This window comes from Bos javanicus, chromosome 29, assembly GCF_032452875.1.
Source record: "Bos javanicus breed banteng chromosome 29, ARS-OSU_banteng_1.0, whole genome shotgun sequence".
Taxonomy (NCBI): domain Eukaryota; kingdom Metazoa; phylum Chordata; class Mammalia; order Artiodactyla; family Bovidae; genus Bos; species Bos javanicus.
In genome coordinates this window covers 1,392,700-1,413,962 of record NC_083896.1, presented here as the reverse complement: position 1 = coordinate 1,413,962, position 21,263 = coordinate 1,392,700, and the positions used below count along the sequence as shown (strand labels likewise).

At 47.1% G+C, this 21,263-nt stretch overlaps 1 protein-coding gene across 15 annotated transcripts in view; it reads right to left on the bottom strand.

Annotated features, from left to right (window-relative positions):
* Window positions 1-21,263, bottom strand: part of SMCO4 (single-pass membrane protein with coiled-coil domains 4) — a 75,337-nt gene that overhangs the window by 35,590 nt on the left and 18,484 nt on the right. Inside the window, exons 3-4 of one of the 15 annotated variants that reach the window (XR_009734471.1) lie at window positions 9,208-16,252; window positions 2,424-9,172 (exon numbers count right to left, since the gene is read on the bottom strand). The exons of 13 other annotated variants lie outside the window; for them this stretch is intronic. The gene's annotated coding sequence lies outside the window, so the exon portion shown is untranslated. One more of the 15 variants, XR_009734470.1, reaches the window with a different exon arrangement.

Below are 21,263 nucleotides of genomic sequence, written 5' to 3'. Positions count from 1 at the left end.
GAGCACAGACTTTTGTATGAGTTTCCTGCAAATGCATAAAAAAAAATTACCACAAACTGAGCAGCATAGCACAACAGAAATTTATTCTCTCACAGTTCTAGGGGCCAGAAGCCTGAAATCAAGGTGTTACAGCCATATCCCCTCCAGACTCTAGAGGAGAGTCCGTTCCTTGCCTCTTTCAGCTGCTGGTGACTGCTGGCATTCCTAGGCTCGTGGCCACATCACTCTTTCATTTCAGTGCCTTCTCGTGTGTGCACGTGTGTAAAATCACTCTCTTCCTCTCTAAGGACACCTGTGGTCACATTTAGGGCCCACCTAGATATAACCTAATATTCCCAGGTGTTGCAGTGGTAAAGAACCCATCTGCCAAAGCAGGAGACACAAGAGACACAGGTTCAATTCCTGGGTCAGGAAGATCCTCCGGAAAAGGAAATAGAAACCCACTCCAGTACTCTTGCCTGGAAAATTCCACTGACAGAGAACCCTGGTGGGCTACAGTCCATTGGGTTGCAAAGAATCAGACATGACTGAGCACACGGTCACACATCCAGATAACCCAAGATGTGTGTGTGTGTGTGCATGTGTGTGCGCGCGTGCTCAGTCATGTCTAACTCTGCAACCCCACGAACTGGTTCAGATACTGTGGAATTCGTGTGCGACCAGTTGTTACATAGTGCGCACGGTACACTCATACCAGTTCACAACTGGAAGAGAAAACCACTGCCCTGCCTTTTGCTCTGCTGGGACCCTGGCTCCTCCGCTACAGCCCAGGAGCCCAGGTGAGATCAGCCTGGAACCACCAGGAAAGGAAAGGAGGCTGACAGGAGGCCGGGGCATGGGGGCAGGCCCCCCACCAGCAGGCAGTGCAGGGGCCACTCCTCTCTACCCTCCTCCTGCCCTCAAACGGCTTTAGCTGTAAAGGGATTAAATTCATCATCTGTTGCTGCTGCTGTTGTTCAAGGGTACCTCCCTCACCCCATCAATGCTCAGAATAGTCAATGTCCAAGTTTGAGAACAGAAACAAAACTGTTTGATTAGAATCCTTGTGGCCGTAGCACTGTCCTACTACTAACATTTGCTCCCCAGCAACATCCTGCCCTATAACTTTTAAAACACCCAGATCCAGGCTTCATAACAGGATGGAAGAGGCACCTGGAAATCTGACAAAGCAAGGGTTTCATTTCTCATTAGAAGCTTGCTTGCCTTGCAGGAGCATTCCTTGTCAAAGAAACTACAATTCTGAGTCCTTTTCCATGTCACATTTCAGCCTTAAAGGGCAGACCATGTCAAAATACCTGAGGATGTTTAAATGACAACACTCAATCCAGGTATGGCCATAGCAAAGTGGCTACTCTCATCATTCAACTAGGAGTATGAAAGGCAAAATCTTTCTGGAAGTAATTTGGCAAATTCTTATTAAATGGTTTAAAACTATATACACCCTCTGATACTATAATTCCATTTTCAGAATTCTACCCTAAGAAATGAATCTGAAATGGGGACAAAACTTAATGCTCAAAGGTATCCATGGCAATGTTTTACATGAAATTAAAAAAAACTGGAAATAAAGTTAATAGTCAATGAAAGAAAATGACTAGACAAATTACGATAGGTTTGTGAATAAAGTTTTATGTAGCCATGAAAAGGACATCTTACAGAGAATTTCTAATAAAAATACCAACTACAATAGCAACAGCTAATCTTTACATGGGTCAAACACTGTCCTAAGCTTACCAGGTGCTTTAGAAATACTAACCCTCTTAATCCTCAAGTTGCTAAGGTTATTATTCCCGCTTTACAGATCAGTAAATGGAGGCACCAATACTTAAGACACTTGCTCAAGATCACCCCGCTAGTAAGAGACCACACGGGGTTTTGAGCCCACCCAGTCTGGCTCAAAAGTCTATGCTCTTAAATCCTCTGACAGTCTGAATAATGGTCCCCAAATATAACAGGTTCTAAGTCTGGAACCTGTAAATGCTACCTTGGGTAGAAATGGCACCTCTTGCCGGTGAAGAATCTTAAGATGGAGAGACATCCTGAATCATCAGGTGGGCCCTAGATGCCCTCCCAAATGCTCTCACAAGAGAGGCAGAGGGAGATTTCACACACACACACACACACACACACACACAGGAAAGGCAGATGAAAACAGAGGCAGACGTTGGAGAGAGGGGGCCACACTCCGGGAACGCCAGCAGACACCAGAAACTGAGGGTCGAGGGGTGCCCTCCCTCGAAGAGCCTCCAGGGGGCGCACCCACCTCAGGCCCGGCTCAGACTTCTGGCCCCCAGAACTGAAGGAATCCATTTCCATGGTCTTAAGCCATCCAGTTTGTGGAAATCTGCAGCCAGAGGAAACTAACACAAGTTCCCATGCTGTAGTGCTCTCAATGCAAGATAAAATATGCTAAATGCTAAAAGGGGAAATCAAAATTTATACACAATGATCTTAATTATGCATATAAAATGCATGCAAATACAACAAAACGTTTTGTAGTGATTATCTCTGAATACTAGAAATTATGGGTAATTTTCAGCATTATGTCTTTTGATAGTTTTCCAAATTTCTACAATTAATGTGAATTTCTTTTACAAAGAAATGAAAAAAAACTTTTTTAATTAGCAACTCATGATACTTCTGCAACTCTAACTCAATCAAAAAAATGAAAAAAAAAAAAAAATCAAGAAAACTCCCTGAGGATTTTCCTAATTTGGTCTCAGAGCAACACCTGAAGAAACCAATCACCCGGGTGCATTTCATCTCCTAAGAGACTCTAGCCGACCTTCGGCCTCTCTAAAGCCTACCAGTTTTCAGACTCTGGCAGGACCATGACGTGGCTAAAGAAGTTTCAGGCTTGGAAAGAAGAGGACAGTCTGAGTGGGTGCATGATTTCCTATCTATCCATCCACACGAGGTGGTGGGGAGGGGGGAGCACTGGGAGAAGTCCACTCGTTCCCAGAGCCCAAGCAGCCCAAACTGGCATGGGCCACACGCCAAGAACCAAGAGGACTGGTTACTAAACATGGAATGTTTGCCTTCTCTGTGGGTGACTTCACAGAGCAAAACATCACACTAAACACGCGCTTAATCTTACTGAAGTCCAGACTCCAAGCCCATTCTGTTGCAAAACCCTCCTGCTATCATCTGTCCAGGAAGTCAGAGGACCAAAGGCCAATTTCACTGTATCAACATCATATCCTTTGATTAAATACTTTCATATCAAGAGTGTGTTAACATCTTCTCCCAAGGTATGGTCAGAACTGGATCAACACAGAAAGGAGGGCATGCTTCATGTTTTGTTTTGCATGGCAGAAAAGGTTGAAGAGTCAGTGGTTCCCTACAACACAGGCCAGGTCAGAGCCGAGGGGCGTGAAAAGCAGGTACATGGCTTTATTCAGCCCACCCTGTTATGGTGGAGCAAGATCAGGCACGGGGTTGATGGGATCACAGTGTGGAGTTTATCCTTTAGTCTCTGAGCACTCTTATTCACTGACTGTTCAGCCAATCAACATACACGAAGCTACTACATGCCAGGCTCTAAGAGGAAGTTGGCTCACATTTCTAAAGGCCCAGTCTCCAACATGCCATCCCCTCCAATGACACGGCCAGGTGAGGCCCCATAATTACGGAGCCTCTTCATCAGCCTTCTGGATCCCAAGAACGCCAGCAGCAGCAAAATGCAGACAGGGAAGCCTGAACAGGCCCGGTGGAGGTTTGAGAAGGAGAAAAACAAAAAGCAAATGCTTTAGCACTATGGACCATCCGCCCTCTGTCTCTGCAGGTTCTACATCCACGGATTCAACCAACTGCAGATGGAAAATATTAGAAAAAAGAAATTTCAAAAATGTCCCAAAAAGCAAAACAAATTTGCCACATACTGGCAACTATTTACATAGCATTTACATTGTATTTATGACTATCTGGGCTTCCCTGATGGCTCAGATGGTAAAGAATCCACCTGCAGTGCAAGAGACCTGGGTTCAATCCCTGGGTTGGGAAGATCCCCTGGAGGAGGGCATAGCAACCCACTCCAGTATTCTTGCCTGGAGAACTCCATGGACAGAGGAGCCTGGCGAGCCACAGTCCATGAGGTCACAAAGAGTCGGACATGACTGAGCAACCAAGCACACATATGACTATTTACACAGGATCTACAGATGATTTAGAGTATACGGGAAGGTGCTATAAATAATCTATAGATTTAAAGTATACGGGAAGACGTACACAGGTTTTATGCAAATACTAAGTCATTTTATGCAAGAAACTTGAGCATCTGGGGATTCTGGTATCTGCAAGAGTCCTGAGACCAATCTCCCAGGGGTACCAAGAGATAACTGTACCTTCCAACACACCATCAACATAACACTTGTAATTTGCAGGGATCAGTTGATGATAATTGAACCTCCCACTTGACCATCTACTCCACACAGTAGTGTATTAATATTTTCTCAAAGTATTTTTTCTTTTTGCTAGCCATTGAATGCCTAAATCTACCAGTGTCTAGCCTTAAGAAGTACTAAATACAAGGTATAAATTAACGCATGAATAAACATGTGTAATCAATTTACTAATCTGTAAAAACTCAAAAAGGCAGTTTACACAATTATCTCCTAAAGAAAATTCCAAGGAACCTAATCCTGTGAGACATGCCAAGAAAAGTTTCATGTGTTATTCAACTGGTGAGAAATAGTACATTCTGTAGCCTCCCATCCCACTTAAAAATTCACAGTGCACATCATACAATGAAGAATACATGAAAGCCTTCAATTAAACACATTTTGAACTTCCCAAATCAACTTAACCACAGATGCCCTTTCATGCTTAATTAATACTTGCTGATATAAGAGAACCAACATTCTAAGAAAACCCTGGGAAAACAGTAACCCAATTCTTTGTTGGTTCAAAAAACATTTATTAAGCCCTGGAAACAAAAATAATATAAGGGTGATGAAGACAGGCAACATTAAACAAGTTAATATTTAATAGGAATGATACTTGGTGCTATCACCACCTAAGATAAATGTGAAAACTGGCTCACGGCCTACTGTCTACTGGAAGAGACCCATGAACACGTGATGAGTAGAACCAATATTAACTGAAGTGACAGAGACATGCACATATAGCTACATACATGTATATATGTATAAGTGTGTGTATTTGCACACACTCATAGGAAGGGAGAAGGTTTTCCAGGCAGATGAGAAGCAAGAGTGTCCAATGTGCAGAGGTTTTGTGCACACATTGGTCTTATCCAGTGGTTTTCAAAATATGGTCCAAGACCCTCTCTGGGGGTGCTGCCAGGTCAAGACTATCTTCACTTGTGTGACATTTGCACTGATGGTGCAAACACAATGGTGGGGAAAATGGCTGGAGCCTTGGCCAGTAATAAGGCAGTGGCATCTGACTGTGATAGCCGTCACTGTAATCTCCACCACCACACTCTCACAGTTTAAAAAAAAAAAAAGATCAATTTCATCTAAGAATATACTAAAGGAAGCATTAAAAGTTATTAATTCCACTAAATATTAACCTTGAGTACGTATCTTTTTACTATCCCGTGACAAAACGAGAAGCACACACAGCACTTCTGCTACAAGCCCAAGTGTGGTGGTTCTTGGCAGGAAAAAGCACTCATACAACGGAGCGGCAAGCCGAACTGGCCACTCTTCCACTGAATGCCATTTAACTTGAAAGAATGACTGACAGAAAAGCTACAGTGACTCAGATCTGGGTGTTTTCAGAATGAATAAAGGGAGCTTGTTAGTTCAAGGAAAACTGACAGTATTTGTTACTAAAGAAAAATTTGAGCTTTCAAGCAAAAATTAAAATTTGGAAAAACTCTATTGGCCACTATGAGCTCTAGAGTCTTTCAATACTTTAAGGCTTTTCAGAGGAGAGCGGTAGTGACAGCAACTAATGTGATGTTATCCAAATGACTCACGCATGATGCTGCAAAATGCATAAAAGATCTTTTCAAATGCAAGACAGACCAAAAGATTTTAATGTAACAGAATATGAGAAACTCTTTGATATAAGATTTCAGATTCTATGCTGCAACAAACCTTGAAGAAACTACCACTTGTCAAGCTCTGATATAGTTTCAAAGACTATCCACAATTAACTGAATAGGTTGTTAAAACATTCCTCCCTTTTCCAACTATATCCAGGTAAGGCTGTATTTTCTTCATACATAAAACACAACAGGGCTTCCGTGGTGGCTTAGTGGAGAGAAATCCACCTGCCAATGCAGGAGACACGGGTTGGATCCCCGATCTGGGAGGATCCCACGTGCTGCAGAGCAACAAAGCCCAAGCACCACAGCGGCCGAGCCTGCGCCCCAGAGGGCCGGAACCTCCGCTTCCGGGCCATGCGCCCTGCAGCCTGTCCTCGGCAACAGGAGAGACCACCGCAATGAGCAGCCTGTGCGCTGCAACGAAGTGAGGCCCCCGCAACTAGAGAAAAGCCACAGAGCAATGAAGACCCAGCACAGCCAAAAATTAATTTTTCTAATTTTTAAAACACACACACACAACATACTACAACAGAATGAAGGTAAACCATTGATGAGAGTCCAGCTGTCTCCCATTAAGGCAGGCAATAAAGTTATCTGGAAAGAAGCAAAACAATGTTGCCCTTCATTTCCTGCTTTGGAAACAGTTATTTTTCATTAAGAGTGTTATCTGTATTATGTAATGGGTTTATTACTGCTATATTTAAGCTAATTTAAATAAACACTTCAAAATCTTTTCAACTTCAATTTCTAATATTATAAGTACTGCTAGAGATAACCCACATAACTGAAAGCTCTTTGGGGATCTCACTAGCTTTTAAGAGTTTTAAAAGGGGTCCTGAAATGAAAAGTTAGAGAGCGGCTGGTTGTGGGGGGAGGGGAGGGGACGGTGAAGAGGCGGCCGGAGGGCCCGCAGTGGCCCCCACTGTGGTGAGGGCTCAGGGCTGATCTGACAAGAGCCAGCAGGAGTGGGGAGCACCAAGAGGATGCAACAGACGTGCCTGCCAAAGAAAGAGCAAGGACACCATAGAGCTGACCCCTACTCGATGAACATACAATTCTAAACGCCAGTCAGTCTGATGGGAAGGCAGACTGCAGGACACTGAAGGTCCATTACTACAATCTAAAAAACATGAAATACAAATTCCTATAAAAGAGGAGGAACAGAAAAGTATTAAAATTTAACAACAGAAGGGAAAGAAGCAAGGTCACGCAAAATAGACATGCAACCAACTAGAATTCTGCAAAGTGAAGGAAATCATCAGTAACAGTACAGGGCTTTAAAGATCTAAAGATACCAAAATCAAGGTGCACTTTGGGCAAGGCTGAAAAGTAAAAATAAATGAGCAGTAAAGAGCAGTAAGCCGTAGCAGTAAAGAGGGGAAATGAATGCAGCCCAGAGAAGACAGACAGAAGTCTTCCCAACTCAAAAGCTGGGAGGAAATCAGCTCCTATTTCCAGATTGTGGGCTCCATCCACTCCAGGGTGGGGCGGGGGCTGGGGAGCTGCTGGGGGAGCGGGCACAAAGCACTCAACAAGGAAGGAGACTCCTGCAGAGTCCAGCACAGGCAGAGGCCAGGGATCCTTAACTGGACGACCAGAGTCTCGCCCAGGAAAAGATGGATCACGCCAGTCAAAAACCCAGACCACCAGACAAGACAACTGTTAGAAGTTGCTCTCAAGGAGCTTATAATCATTATTTTCTAAATCAAAAACAAAAATCAAGGAACTTTCCAGGCAGTCCAGTGAAGTCCAGTAATTAAGACTCCGGGGGCACAAGTTTGGTTTCTGGCTGGGGAAGATCCTGCAGTGCTGCAAACAAAAAAGACAACAAGAAGAAAACCTAAACCCCACAAACATCCATAGGCTAGCTGTAAGGAAAATGCGAACGGCATGCTCTGAGAACAGAAGAGGTTGGCAAGTTTCTCAAACTTCCTGGGCCTCAGTTTTCTCTTCTGCCAGGTGGGGAGTTCTGTTCTCTCAAAGCCTCCGAGATGAGGAGGTCAGCAGGATCAGGCTTCACAGGCCCTGTGACCACACAGACTGAGCACCCTCCCAAAAGTGCTGGAGCCTGTGACAGAGACCAGGAGCATCCAGGCTGCAAGGATGCAGGTCGGATGGGGGGAGAGGACAAGAGAACAGGTTCAGATGTCTGTCAAACAGAAACTGCCCAACTTCTGTTTTCACCACAACCTGCAGAGTGAGAAAGACACTTTACTTGGCAACCCAGCAAGCGCGCGCACGCGCACGCACACACACACACACACACACACACACACGCAGCGTCTCTGAGATGCAGGCTTCCAGTCTGACCCTGGTCAGTTTCTCCACTTCCTGCAGTCCAGTTCCTCCCCTGTAAGTCAAGGACAGGAAAAACGACACCATGACTTCAGTTGTTGTGGAGAAATAAGTCAACGTATGTAAAGTGCTTCATGGCGTCAACCTTTCTCTGTAAAACTCTTACTATACACAACTTTCATAAAACTCAACCTGACTATGTGTATTCCACTCTCATGCCTTCCTCCCATTCTATCTCTTCTTCTTTTTTAATATTGGCAGAGACCCTCTGGATTAACTTCGGAACCCCGTTACCGGGGTCCTGACCTCCAGCTGGAGACGAGGGCTTGGACCTGGGTAATGGTAATGGAGGAGACAGAGCTGATAGTTTTGGGGTGACTGGTTACAGGGGAGGGGGTGTCAGATGACTCAGTCCTCTGGGATGATGACGTTGTTGGGGGAAAACCGACACCCACCCTGGCCAGACACCACAGTCACCACTTGCAGGAGTTATCTTAAACAGCAGGTCCTAACAAGCTGCTGCTGCTGCTAAGTCCCTTCAGTCATGTCCAACTCTGTGTGACCCCATAGATGGCAGCCCACCAGGCTCCCCCGTCCCTGGGATTCTCCAGGCAAGAACACTGGAGTGGGCTGCCATTTCCTTCTCCAATGCATGAAAGTGAAAAGCAAAAGTGAAGTCACTCAGTCGTGTCCAACTCTGAGCGACCACATGGACTGCAGCCTACCAGGCTCCTCCGTCCATGGAATTCTCCAGGCAAGAGTACTGGAGTAGGGTGCCATTGCCTTCTCCAACTAACAAGCTACGACCAAACAAAAGACTTTGAGGAAGTCAAAAGGAGAGAGGAGAAGCCAGTGTCCAACCTCCAAGAATCCTCCTGGAGAAGCCAGTGTCCAACCTCCCAGAATCCTCCTTGCTGGCATCCACCTGGGCTCAACACCACGTGTGGCAGGAGGAACCACCCTGAGTCAGGAGGGCTGGCCAGAGACAGGGGGAAACTCACCAGCACCATCAAGCCCGAGCCTGCACGCCACACGGCGGAGCAGTCCTCCTGCCTCCCCGGGCGCCCCTTCGCAATGAAGCCTCTTGCCTTGTCGGCACGTGTGTCTGCGAAACTTCATTTCCAGGTGTTAGACGAGAGCCCACTCTCAGCCCCAGAGGGGTCCTCATTCCTACCGCAATGTTGCAATGTTGCTGTTTGAGATGGGGAGCCCCAGGGCGGGGAGCAGGAGTGGGTCTGCGGGAGGGGAGGGAGAGAGGAGACACTGGGTCTAAACCTCCTGCCAGGAGACAGGGTGAGGGGACAAAGGGGGCCTTCACAGTCCACCAAGCAGGGAACCAGGCGGAGAGATCTCACACCAGAACCACAGCTATGGATGCCGAATGAGTTTTTCCAGACTGTGCTGTGGAGGTGGACAGCCTCTGTGAACTCGCCCACGAACAGTGAGTGATGGAGGACCTGGGGACCCAGGGCTCCTGCCAAACATCTCTCCTTGTCCGCCCAGCATCAAGTACTAACACACTCAATTAGAGTCCGTCTGCCCATCTGCTTCCTCCACTAAGCGAGCTGCTTCGGGGCAGGGACCACCCTGGGTCATGCATCTTTCTACTTCCCAGGCCTCCCCAGCACGCGGCCCAGCCCACTGCCTCTGGGAGGTGCTCAATTCAGTGATTCAACGTGATAAAAACCCCAAAAAGGCCACTTACAGTTCAGGACACTAAGATAAGGTACAGCAGATGGGACAGACAAACAGAACCTGCCAGAATTTGTGGTCACTTGAGGATGTGGGCCAAGAAATTCACAGACAAAAGGAACCTGCAAAAAACTGTGAAAACTCCGCAATGCGAGACGGGTGTGGATCTTCATCATAATTATGGGAGGTATTAAGCAGGTCAGGGAGGGAATCAGGAAGACATAGGAAAAATAAAACTGGAAAGATGGGGGGTAACGTGTGTATGTCATTCGACCTCTTCCAAGGTCACCCTGGATGTTGGATTCGTCTCTTCACTCCCCTTGCTGTATTTTTCCATCAGCTCTAGGCCTTCTCAGGCGTGCCTCTGTTTCCGATCCTCTGCCATCCTCCAAAGCCCAGCTCCTTGGAGGTTACCTATTTTCTTACATGTATGTGACTTGTTCCCCCAACCAGCTGGAATGGTAATACACATCTTCTTATGCAAACACCCCCATCCTTTGCACAGACGAGGCACCCAATAGCCGTTGACTGACTGGTTTTTATACTGATTACGTTTGCTGCTGCTGCTGTTAAGTCGCTGAAGTCGTGTCTGACTCTGTGCGACCCCATAGATGGCAGCCCACCAGGCTCCACCATCCCTGGGATTCTCCAGGCAAGAATACTGGAGCAGGTTGCCATTTCCTTCTCCAATGCATGAAAGTGAAAAGTGAAAGTGAAGTAGTTCAGTCATGTCTGACGCTTAGCGACCTCATGGACTGCAGCCTACCAGGCTCCTCCGTCCATGGGATTTTCCAGGCAAGAGTACTGGAGTGCAAATTCAGATTCAGATTTTCTAGTCTTACCCCCTTTAGTTGCAACCATTACTAAAGCTGTGATTTTAATACTAACAGCTACATTTATTAAGCACCTACCATATACAATGCACAACTAAGGACCTTAAATGCAGCATCTCCTGCAATCTTCAATCTGCAGGGTAGGGATTATTATTTCCATTTTACGGATGACAAGATTGAAGCTCAAAGAGACAACAGAGTTGAGTAAGTGGCAACACTGGAATTCAGACCTAAGGCTACTTAACTCCAAAGTCAAATAAACACAATCACTCTGAATTTTCCGCCCTCTTTTTCCCTGGCACAGGGGCTGGAGAACAGCCCATCTGATATGGAGTCCACAGTTAATACTCACCAAAGACCTAAGCAGGGCTCAACTCACAGAAAGCTTTTTTAGGCTTGAGAAAGCCACAGTTTATCAAGACTCATTCATTCATCTCCTACCAGCACATAGGTCAAGTCAAGCTTATTTTTAACTCTATCACTTAAAAAAAAAATGGAATGTACTAATGGCCTCACTTGTTTCTGAAAGAACGTTTAGGGAATTCCCTGAGGGTCATGGTTAGGACTCCATGCTTCCACTGAACGGGGCCTAGGTTTGATCCCCGATTGGGGAACTAGGATCCCACAAGCCTCACAGCATGGCTAAAAAATATATTTTTTTAATTAAAAAAAATTTTTTTAAAGAATGTTTAATTAAACTAAGAAACTACGCTCAGACTAATCAAATTATTAGTGTCAGGTCGTTAGTAAAACAGTCACAAAACGCACAACAGCTTCCATATCTGCTGTGTTTCAGTCTACCCAACTCCCCAACATACATGACTTCATCTGAGCATCTCAGTAACCATGGGGTGAGAACAAAACAAGACTAAGACGTTCAGTGAGTCCCCGACGGTCACAGTTCCTGTGACTCAGGACCTGGTTATAAGCTACAAAAGAAAGCGCTCTGAGCAGCAGGGTCACAGGAGAAAGAAGACGCCCCGGGCAGCAGGGCTCCCAGTCCCCCCCAACCCCCACCCCGCAGCGTCCTCCCGCCCTGGACGGCCCAGACTTACCCTGCAGACAGGAAGCCGGCACTGCGGAGCCCGCGTCCCCGCCCACCACCTCAGAAGGAAAGGCTCTGGGGCCTGGAGTTCGGGATGCCAGGGGGGTGAGTCTGAAATGCCTCCCTGCTCCCCAGCACTGTGCTGGGTGGGGGACAGGGGGATGGATGGCCCCCAGAGGCGTCCCATCATCACATCCTCTCCACGTCTGAAGCCCTCCCCTTCATCTCTCTGACCTGGCTGAGGGGTCCAAAAGTCATGCTTTCCCCTTGTAATTTCCACACAGGAGGCTGCCTCAAGTTTGCAATGGTACAGAACAGCCCCACACTGGCAGCTCCGGATAAACAGAGGCAGGAAAAGAAAACCATTTTAACATCCTACTGTTAGTGTGGTAGTCGCTCAGTCACATCCAACCCTGTGTGACCCCATGGATCGGAGCCCGCCAGGCTCCTCTGTCCATGGGGATTCTCCAGACAAGAATACTGGAGGGGGTTGCCAGGCCCTCCTCCAGGGGATCCTCCTGACCCAGAGATCGAACCCAGGTCATCCATATTATAGCAGGCAGATTCTTTACCATCTGAGCTACCAGGCAAGCCCACATGACTGCAATTACTGCCTTGGAGTGAGATACCTGGGGCTTCATAATAAATTCTTCCCTTTTACTAAAAAAAAAAAAAAAAAGATTCAAGGGGAGCCCTGCCTGGCCCAAGTAGGTCAAGGGTCTACTTACAGCACAGGGACAAATCAAGAACCACTCCCGGCAGGTCCCAAGTTCAGACAGAGGAAAGGTGCTTCCCCAGAAAAACAGGAAGAGTCCACCAGTCTCCAACAAAGGAAGAAGGCTTGTTTAAGGCAGATGAAATAACACCATAAACATAAGTATTCAGAAACCCTGCACACACAACTGCTAAGCCACTGCTCTTCAGATCCCAAGTCCAGTAATCCCACTCATTCTACACCACAGCTGACATTATTTGGGCACTAAATTGTAAAGCAATAACAGTAAAGAACAGCCAGTGTAGAATAAGGTGCTAATTGTGCAGTAAAGATGCTTAGTGCAAACAGAATTCAGATAAATCAATGCACCCTTTTACATCCACGGAATATTCTAAAACTAGACATCTCCGAAGAATTGACACTTCTGAACTGTGGTATTGGAGAAGACTTTTGAGAGTCCCTTGGACTGCAAGGAGATCTAACCAGTCCATCCTAAGGGAGATCAGTCCTGAGTGTTCACTAGAAGGACTGATGTTGAAGCTGAAACTCCAATAGTGTGGCCACCTGATGTGAAGAACTGAAACTCATTTGAAAAGACCCTGATGCTGGATAAGATTGAAGGTGGGAAGAGAAGGGGACGAGAAGAGGATGAGATGGTTGGATGGCATCACCGACTCAATGGACATGGGTTTGGGTGGACTCCGGCAGTTGGTGATGGACAGGGAGGCCTGGCATGCTGCGGTTCATGGGGTCACAGAGTCGGACACGACTGAGTGGCTGAACTGAACTGAACTGAGAGATCTCCACACCACAGTTTTGTGCTAGGATGAAACAGAAACCATGTTTCTTCATCAACGAGAGCCAGGCCTGCCTCCCAGCTCCCTTCTGACTCCCTACAGCTGAGTGAAAGGTCTCTCCTTGGGTCCACGACTTTTTACTCCTCTCTGCCCAGGTGACAACTAAAGGCCCTGCTTCTCAGGAAGGAAGCAGAAATCAGAAACACAAACCCAAGTCAACCAAGATGAAGGCAAGGGCCCAACTCTCTGAAGAGACTAAAGGGCCAACACAGAAGGCAGGGCCCGTGGGAGGGAAGGAAGTGGAGGGGCAGGGGCCCTGCAGCCCGCCGGGGGTTTCCTTCTTCTTCATTAAACACAGCTCTCACCCTCACTGCTGCTTCATAAATATTCTTTGCTGTAGCTGGTTCCACTGGCTGCACGGGGTTATGATGACTTCTAAAAGCAATCCAAGAAGTGGGAGCTTTTGATCCTTTTCTCAGTGGTCTAACCTAAACCTGGGTCACTGGAATCACCCCCACTTCTCTGCTTCCAGCATCTTGCTTCTCTTCCTAAGCTATGGCCACTTCATTGTCTCTCTCCACAGACCAGAGAGAAACGCTGGTATTTACTGGGCGCTTCCCTGGTGGCTCAGATGAGAAGGAATCTGCTTGCAGTGCAGGAGATGCGAGTTTGACCCCTGGGTCAGGAAGATCCCCTGGAGAAGGAAATGGAAACCCACTCCAGTACTCTTGCCTGGAGAATCCCATGGACAGAGGAGCCTGGTGGGCTAAAGTCCATGGGGTCGCAAGAGTCAAACACAACTTAGTGATTAAACAACAACATGGTAATGCTATGTTTAACTTTTAAGGATCTCTTTTACATGTCTTGAAAATAGGAAATGCTACAAAGAAAAGCCAGAAGGATACTGAAAGCAAAATGCAAAACCTCAGTGAGATCAAAGAAGTTTAAAAAAAAAGTTTATCTAGTCTCACCCCTTCTTTCAATAAGCTGAAGTCTGGGCACAAGGAACCGAAACAGTATACTTCTTCTTAAAAGGCTAAGAACACTAGCAGGAGAAAGCTAAGATATGTAATTCTTGTTGTTCAGAGCGAGCCGCGAGCGGCCCAGGGCACAGACGCAGCCTCTCTGCACCTGCCTCACCGGCTCTCATGCGGCTGATCACCACCAACGCTTTAGCAAGATGGCCAGTGGCAAGACGGAAACGTGGAGGGGCTGCACCAGAAGAGGCCACGTCGACACCTTTAAATTAAGTGAAGAAGAAAATAGCTCGCTGAAGGCAGAGTGAGCTAACCACAAATGACAAACCGACTCTTCTGACACAAGCAAAACGCCAGCGTGACGGGGACGGCGGCGAGCCAGGAGACAGGCAGGGGCGCCAGCGGCGCTCGGGGGCAGGGGGTCCATAAACCGCAACCCAGTCAGCTCGCTGTGCGTGGCTCCCCACAGACACACCTGAAACACCAGCGGGGGCCAAAGCAGAGTCTAGCAAAGATGCATGTGCCAAAGGCAGAAGTACTCCCAGATTAGCTCTAGCAAGCCCTTTAAAGTTCAAACCAGAGCTTATTATGAATCAAAAAAAAGTCATTCCTTTCTCACGAGTGGCTCTGCCTGGTCGCTTCAGATACAGACAGGCCCAGTGCTTGGACTGGGGAACGTGATAAAGACAAATACAGACGTGACTTAAAAGCCAACAGCAAAGTGGGCTTCCCGGGTGGCACTAGTGGTAAAGAATCCTCCTGCCAATGCAGGAGAAGCAAGAGACACGGGTTTGATTCTTGCCTGGAATATTCCAGGGACAGACAAGCCTTGTGGCTACAGTCCTTAGGGTCCCAAAGTGTTGGACATGACTGAGCACGCATGCCAGCACACACACACAAATGCACACACATGCCCTTACCTGTAACATCCCTTATGTGTGAGCTTCTGGAAGGTCGAGACTTAACTCCCACCTACCAGGCAGACCTATGGTCTGAATACGTGGGAAAGAGTATAGAAAAGCACAAGGACTCATTTGACAGAGGAGAGGGAAACAGACATACACTGAGAATAATATAAAATCCAGGTGAAAAAAAAACAAAGGTTATCAGGACAGAGAGCTACAGGTCCTTGATAAAGTGGGATTCTCCTGGCACCCAGCATCACGTCACTCAGGCCCGAGAAAAAACAGAACGCCTGGCTGCAAAGCGGAGTATTAGACCTAGGAGTGTATGACGTCTGTGCCCGTCCTTTGTTTTAGAGAAAACAATACTGAGGTTTGGAGAGATTCAGCAACATATCCAGGACTGACTGTTAACAACGGCAAAGCCAGGCCTGGTCTCCTGGAAGGCCTTCCACTAAACAGTATTGATGATGGTGGTGCTGGTGCTGGTGCTGAAGAATTTACAAGCAAACATTACAATGAGGGCTTTACATATATTATCCCATTCAATCAATCCTCAACAAACTATAAGACAGTAGCAGTACTTAGGTGGTGCCAGTGGCAAAGAACATGCCTGCCAAGACAGGAGACATAAGAGACCCCGGTACGATCCCTGGGTCGTGAAGACCCCCGGGAGGAGGACATGGCAACCACTCCAGTGTTCTTGCCTGGAAAATCCCATGGATGGAGGAGCCTGGTAGGCTGCAGTCCATGGGGTCACCAAGAATCAGACACAACTGAGCGACTTCACTTTCACTTTTCACTTTCATGCATTGGAGAAGGAAATGGCAACCCACTCCAGTGTACTTGCCTGGAGAATTCCAGGGACAGGGGAGCCTGGTGGGCTGCCATCTCTGGGGCTGTACAGAGTCGGACACGACTGAAGTGACTTAGCAGCAGCAGCAGCAGTACTTAGGTGGTGCCAGTGGCAAAGAACATGCCTGCCAAGACAGGAGACATAAGAGACCCCAGTGCAATCCCTGGGTCGTGAAGATCCCCTGGAGGAGGAAATGGCAACCCACTCCAGGGTTCTTGCCTGGAGAATCCCATGACAGAGGAGCCTAGAGGGTTACGGTCCACAGGGCCACAAAGAGTTGGGACAGGACTGAAGTGACTTAGCGCACGTGCAGTACTATTATTAGCCCATTTCACACGTGAGGTGCAGAGAGGTTAAGCTACTGGCCCAAAGTCACACAGCTACTGGTAGAAGCAAAGGGAGATGTGCAACAGCATGGATGAACCTGGAAAGCATTACGCTAAGTGAAAGAAACCTGACACAGAAAAACAGATAAACCACAGCAGGATCTCACTGATACGTGGAATCTAAAAAAGTCAAAACCCATGGAGAAGCGCAGAACAGAATGGTGAAGGCTGGGGTGGGGGGCAGGGAGATGATGGTCAGAGAGAACAAACATTCAGTCATGGGATGAATACATTCTAGGGTGTAATGTGCAACATGCAGACGACAGTTAATAATACCGAATGCCTAATTTGCTACGAGGTAGACCCTCAGTGTTCTCACCACACACAACAGAAGTGGTGACTGTGTGAGGTGACGCATGTGTTAATTTACTTGATTGCGATAATCATTTCACAATGTGTGTATGTACATCAAATCATCTCGTGGTACTCCTTAAAAATATACACTTTTTATTTGTTAATTATGCCTCAGTACAGCTAGGAAAAATAAATAAGAGGGAAAAAAGCAGCACATGAAGGATGGAAACCTAGGTCTAGCTGAAATCCATGCTCTTGACACTTATATTAATATTTGACTGCCTCCAAACAAGGGAGGAAGTCACATTTTTAACTAAAATGTACACCAGAAACTTCTTATCACTGGGTAGTTTTTATTGTCTTATCACCTTGCCATTCAAGATTAAATACAAACAAAAAAAAAACAATCTGTACTAAGGGGTATAAAGAACAAAAATATTTTAACTTTGGTGAGAAGGCTTAAGACTCTCCAGCCCAGACAACAGAACTGATTAGACTCAGACCTGAAAAATTAGAGGCTGGAGCCAAAACACGTCCCTTTGGGATTTTGTCTGGCATCTTGCACTTTCAACAAGTTCCATATTTATTTTCACAGAGCTAATTCTGACTGGATAGTGTTGCTGCCAGGCCCGGTTGGTGATTTCAGAAATCAGTGTTTACCAGATCTTGGCACTTCCACTAAAAACATCACAGAATCACCAGTTTAATCATAAGCGTGGCTACGTTTAGTTTTAGAAAACAGTTATTTTTGAAAATTGTCAAAATGTAAAAAATGACATTAAATGAAACTGATGCTTTTTGATTAAATAAAAAGCATCTGACTTTTGTAAGAAATGCCATTTATCTTCTCAGATACCACAGTGAGAGTGCCATCTCATCGTACATGGAGATGCTTTGCTCTGTAAGCTGCAGAACCAGAATGTCTCCCTGCAGACACCTGCCCCAGCGCCACACCACGACCTTTCCCTGCACAACCAAACCGCAGGCTCGGGCTTCCAGTCCCTCCACGATCTACACCCGTCCCAGAACTGCAGCTCCACGAGGGCCACCTGCTGCAGGCCCCGTGAGTCACAATCCTCAATGTGCATCACAAAGACGAGGGCAGCAGAGAAGGCCTCCTGCACACGATCAGAGGCCCAGTGCTGTGTGAAGGCCCTGGCTCAAGCTCTCTCCTCTCATGCCCCCCACACTCGGCAGGAGGTGCCCCTCTTACCGCCAGCTTTAAAGACTGAGGCACTGAAGCTCAGCAGGGCTAAGGGAGCTGCCCTGGGCCGCACACACGCACACAACCCAGGTCCCTCAGACGTGAGCGCCCAGCCCTCGGCCCCCTCACCCCGTGGGGCTCTCCCTCCCCTCAGATGTGAGCGCCCAGCCCTCGGCCCCCTCGCCCTGCGGGGCTCTCCCTCCCCTCATGCACAAAGCCCAGGAAGGCCCCCCTGCCATCTCCTCAGACAGCGCAGGGCAGGTTCTCACTTCCAGTCTGAAGGGAAAATGCTAGCGGTTCTCCCAGACAAACCAGCTGGATAAAGGGAGCATAAAAGGAAGAGAAAACATCTCTGCCCTTAAGAACTCGACCGTCTAAGCTAGAGGGCTCTAAACAAATCCCTGTATCTCTAGGGCATTTCCGGTCAGCAGTGTATTTCCATCGTCATCTGGGACACATGCACACACACGGAGCCTGACTGCGTGTGACGCGCTGACACTTCCTAACCTTCTTTCCTTTTCTTTTAATTCGAGTATAGTTGGTTTACAATATTACAGTCATTTCAGGTGTACAACATAATGATTCAATACTTTTATAAATTATATTCCATTGAAAATTATTATAAAATATTGGGTATATTTTCTGTGCTGTAGAATATATCCTTGTGTGCTCAGTCACTCAGCTGTGTGGGACTCTTTACAATCCTATGGATTGTTGCCCACCAGGCTCCTCTGTCCACAGGATTCTCCGGGCAGGAACACTGGAGTGGGTTGCCATGCCCTCCTCCAGGGGGTCTTCCCGACCCAGTGATCCAACTCCTGTCTCCTGTGTCTCCTGCACTGCAGGTGGATTCTTTACCGCTAAGCTATCAGGAAAACTCCACAATATACCCTTGTTGCTTATTAATTTTATACATAGTAGTCTGTATCTCTTAATGCCATGCTCTTAGGTCCCTTGGCTTTTTTTGTTGTTGTTGCACCACACACACGGTTTATGTGGGATCTTAGTTCCGTAACCAGGGATCGAACCTGTGCCCCCTGCATTGGGAGTGCAGTCTTAACCACTACACTGCCAGGGAAGCCCTTTTTTTTTTTTCAGTGTGTCAACCTACTACCTTGACTCTGTGACTGTAGATTCTGGATGGTAGCTTGAAAAGCCCTGCTCCAGAATGCCCTATTTTAGCTCTAATTTTAAAAATAAATAAAAACAATCAGGAAGCTGGCCCTGACATCTAGCTTAAGTTTCTTAGGCTGCCAGGTCACTCCAATGCGCACGGCTGCACACGTCCCAGGACGGACACAGCAGTGACCAGGGTGGCCAAGGGCCTGCACCTGGAGTCCTCTGACCCGCACCCACGCGCTGCCCGAGTCCTCCAGATTCTGGCCTGTAAACTGGGAGCCAACGCCACTCACCCCCGAGCTTGTCGCAGGCCACCTGCCCGGAAGCTGGTCCCCGCTGCTCCCCGCTGCTCGGGAGGCCTAGGACACGGGCAGGAGGGGGCCAAGCTTAGCCTGTGGGACAGGCCCGAATCCCAACCCTGGCCTCCGCCCCGCAGCGCCTGACGCCCCCCGGTGGTCGCGGGCAGCTCTGCGGCTGCAGACGGGCCTGTGGCCCCTCCACCACACCAAGGGCCGCCTTCAGACCTCACCTCTCAGGGAGGAAAGGTCTGTTTTCTATAGGAAGCATGACACATGAGGTGCCTAAGCTATGACAGGGCCTCGGCCAGGCCCCTGCCCTCGGAGCACGCCCTCAAGCTGGGCAGATGGACAGGTAAACAGGTGACCGTATAACCCACTGGGCCAGGCGGTGTAACTGAAACCCAGGCATCCAGGGAGAGCGCAGCTCATGCTGGAAGGCCCACTCCTTAATCCTAGCTGACTTTTTTTAGTAGGAAAAAAACCACAGCTCACAAATTGCTAATGTATTAAGAATCAGAAACTACCGCCTCCAAGCCAAGTCTCAAGCCCGGAAGAAAAGCATCCTTGTCTGCTCTTGTTGTTTAGTCACTAAGTTATGTGCAACTCTTTGTGACCCCATGGACTGTAGCCCACCAGGCTCCTCTGCCCATGGGATTTCCCAGGCAAGAATACTGGAGTTGGTTGCCATTTCCTGTTCCAGGGGATCTTCCTGACCCAGGGGTCGAACCCACATCTCCGGCATTGCAGGCAGATTCTTTACCAAGCCACCAGGGAAGCCCATCCTTGGATATACCCACAGCAACAGCAAGCAGGACTGTCACGACTCCAGCGCTGCCTCCCTGATGTGACTGTACGCTCCCTGAGGCTGGAAGTAAGGTCACCTGTTCAACATCACATGACAAATATCATAAGACTGGAATCTCGAAAGATGGAAAATCGCTGATTGCCTTTCCAGTTCCTCTGGAAGTTGCTCTATATTTGTCCAGAATCAAAATTACAAAAGGAAGGAAGGGTGGGTAGGATGAAAGGCGTCCTATGAGGTGGTCAAAAATAAGACTGAATCTGCTGGATGCTTAAGTAGGTCTTCTTAAAGGTGAGGCCAGAGGCCTCAAAGTTAGACTTTAAAAGTCATCTTAAGATTATAAGTCACTGTATAAGTGTGTACTAAAAGTATTCATGTGTCCAATGTGCATACTTGAAATACGTGTTTCTCAGTATGAAGATTCATTAAAAATCTAAAAAGAGGGTTACCACATGGCCCAGCAATCCCACTGCTGGGCATATATCCAGAAAAGAGGGAAACTGTAAAGATACATGCACCCCACTATTCATAGTGGCACTGTTTACAACAGCCAAGACATGGGAGCAACATGACAGATGAAGGGATAAGAAGACGTGTTACATACACACAGTGGAATATTACTCAGCCATAAAGAAGAATGAAATAATGTCATTTGCAGCAACATGGATGAACCTAGAGATTACCCTAAGCGAAGTAAGTCATACAAAGAAGGACAAATACCATATGATAGCACCTATATGCAGAATCTAAAAAATCACACAAATAAATTTATTTACAAAACAGAAACAGACACTGCAAATAAAACTTATGGTTACCAAAGAGGAAAGGGGAGGAGGAAGAGATAAATTAGGAACTTGTGATGAACACATATAGACTACTATATATAAAATAGATAACCCACAAGGACTGTATATCACAGGAACTGCATTCAGTATCTTAAGCTGTATGTATGTGTGTATGTATATAACTGAATCACTTGGCTGCACACCTGAAACTAAAACAACATTGTAAATCTCCGGTGTGTGTGATAT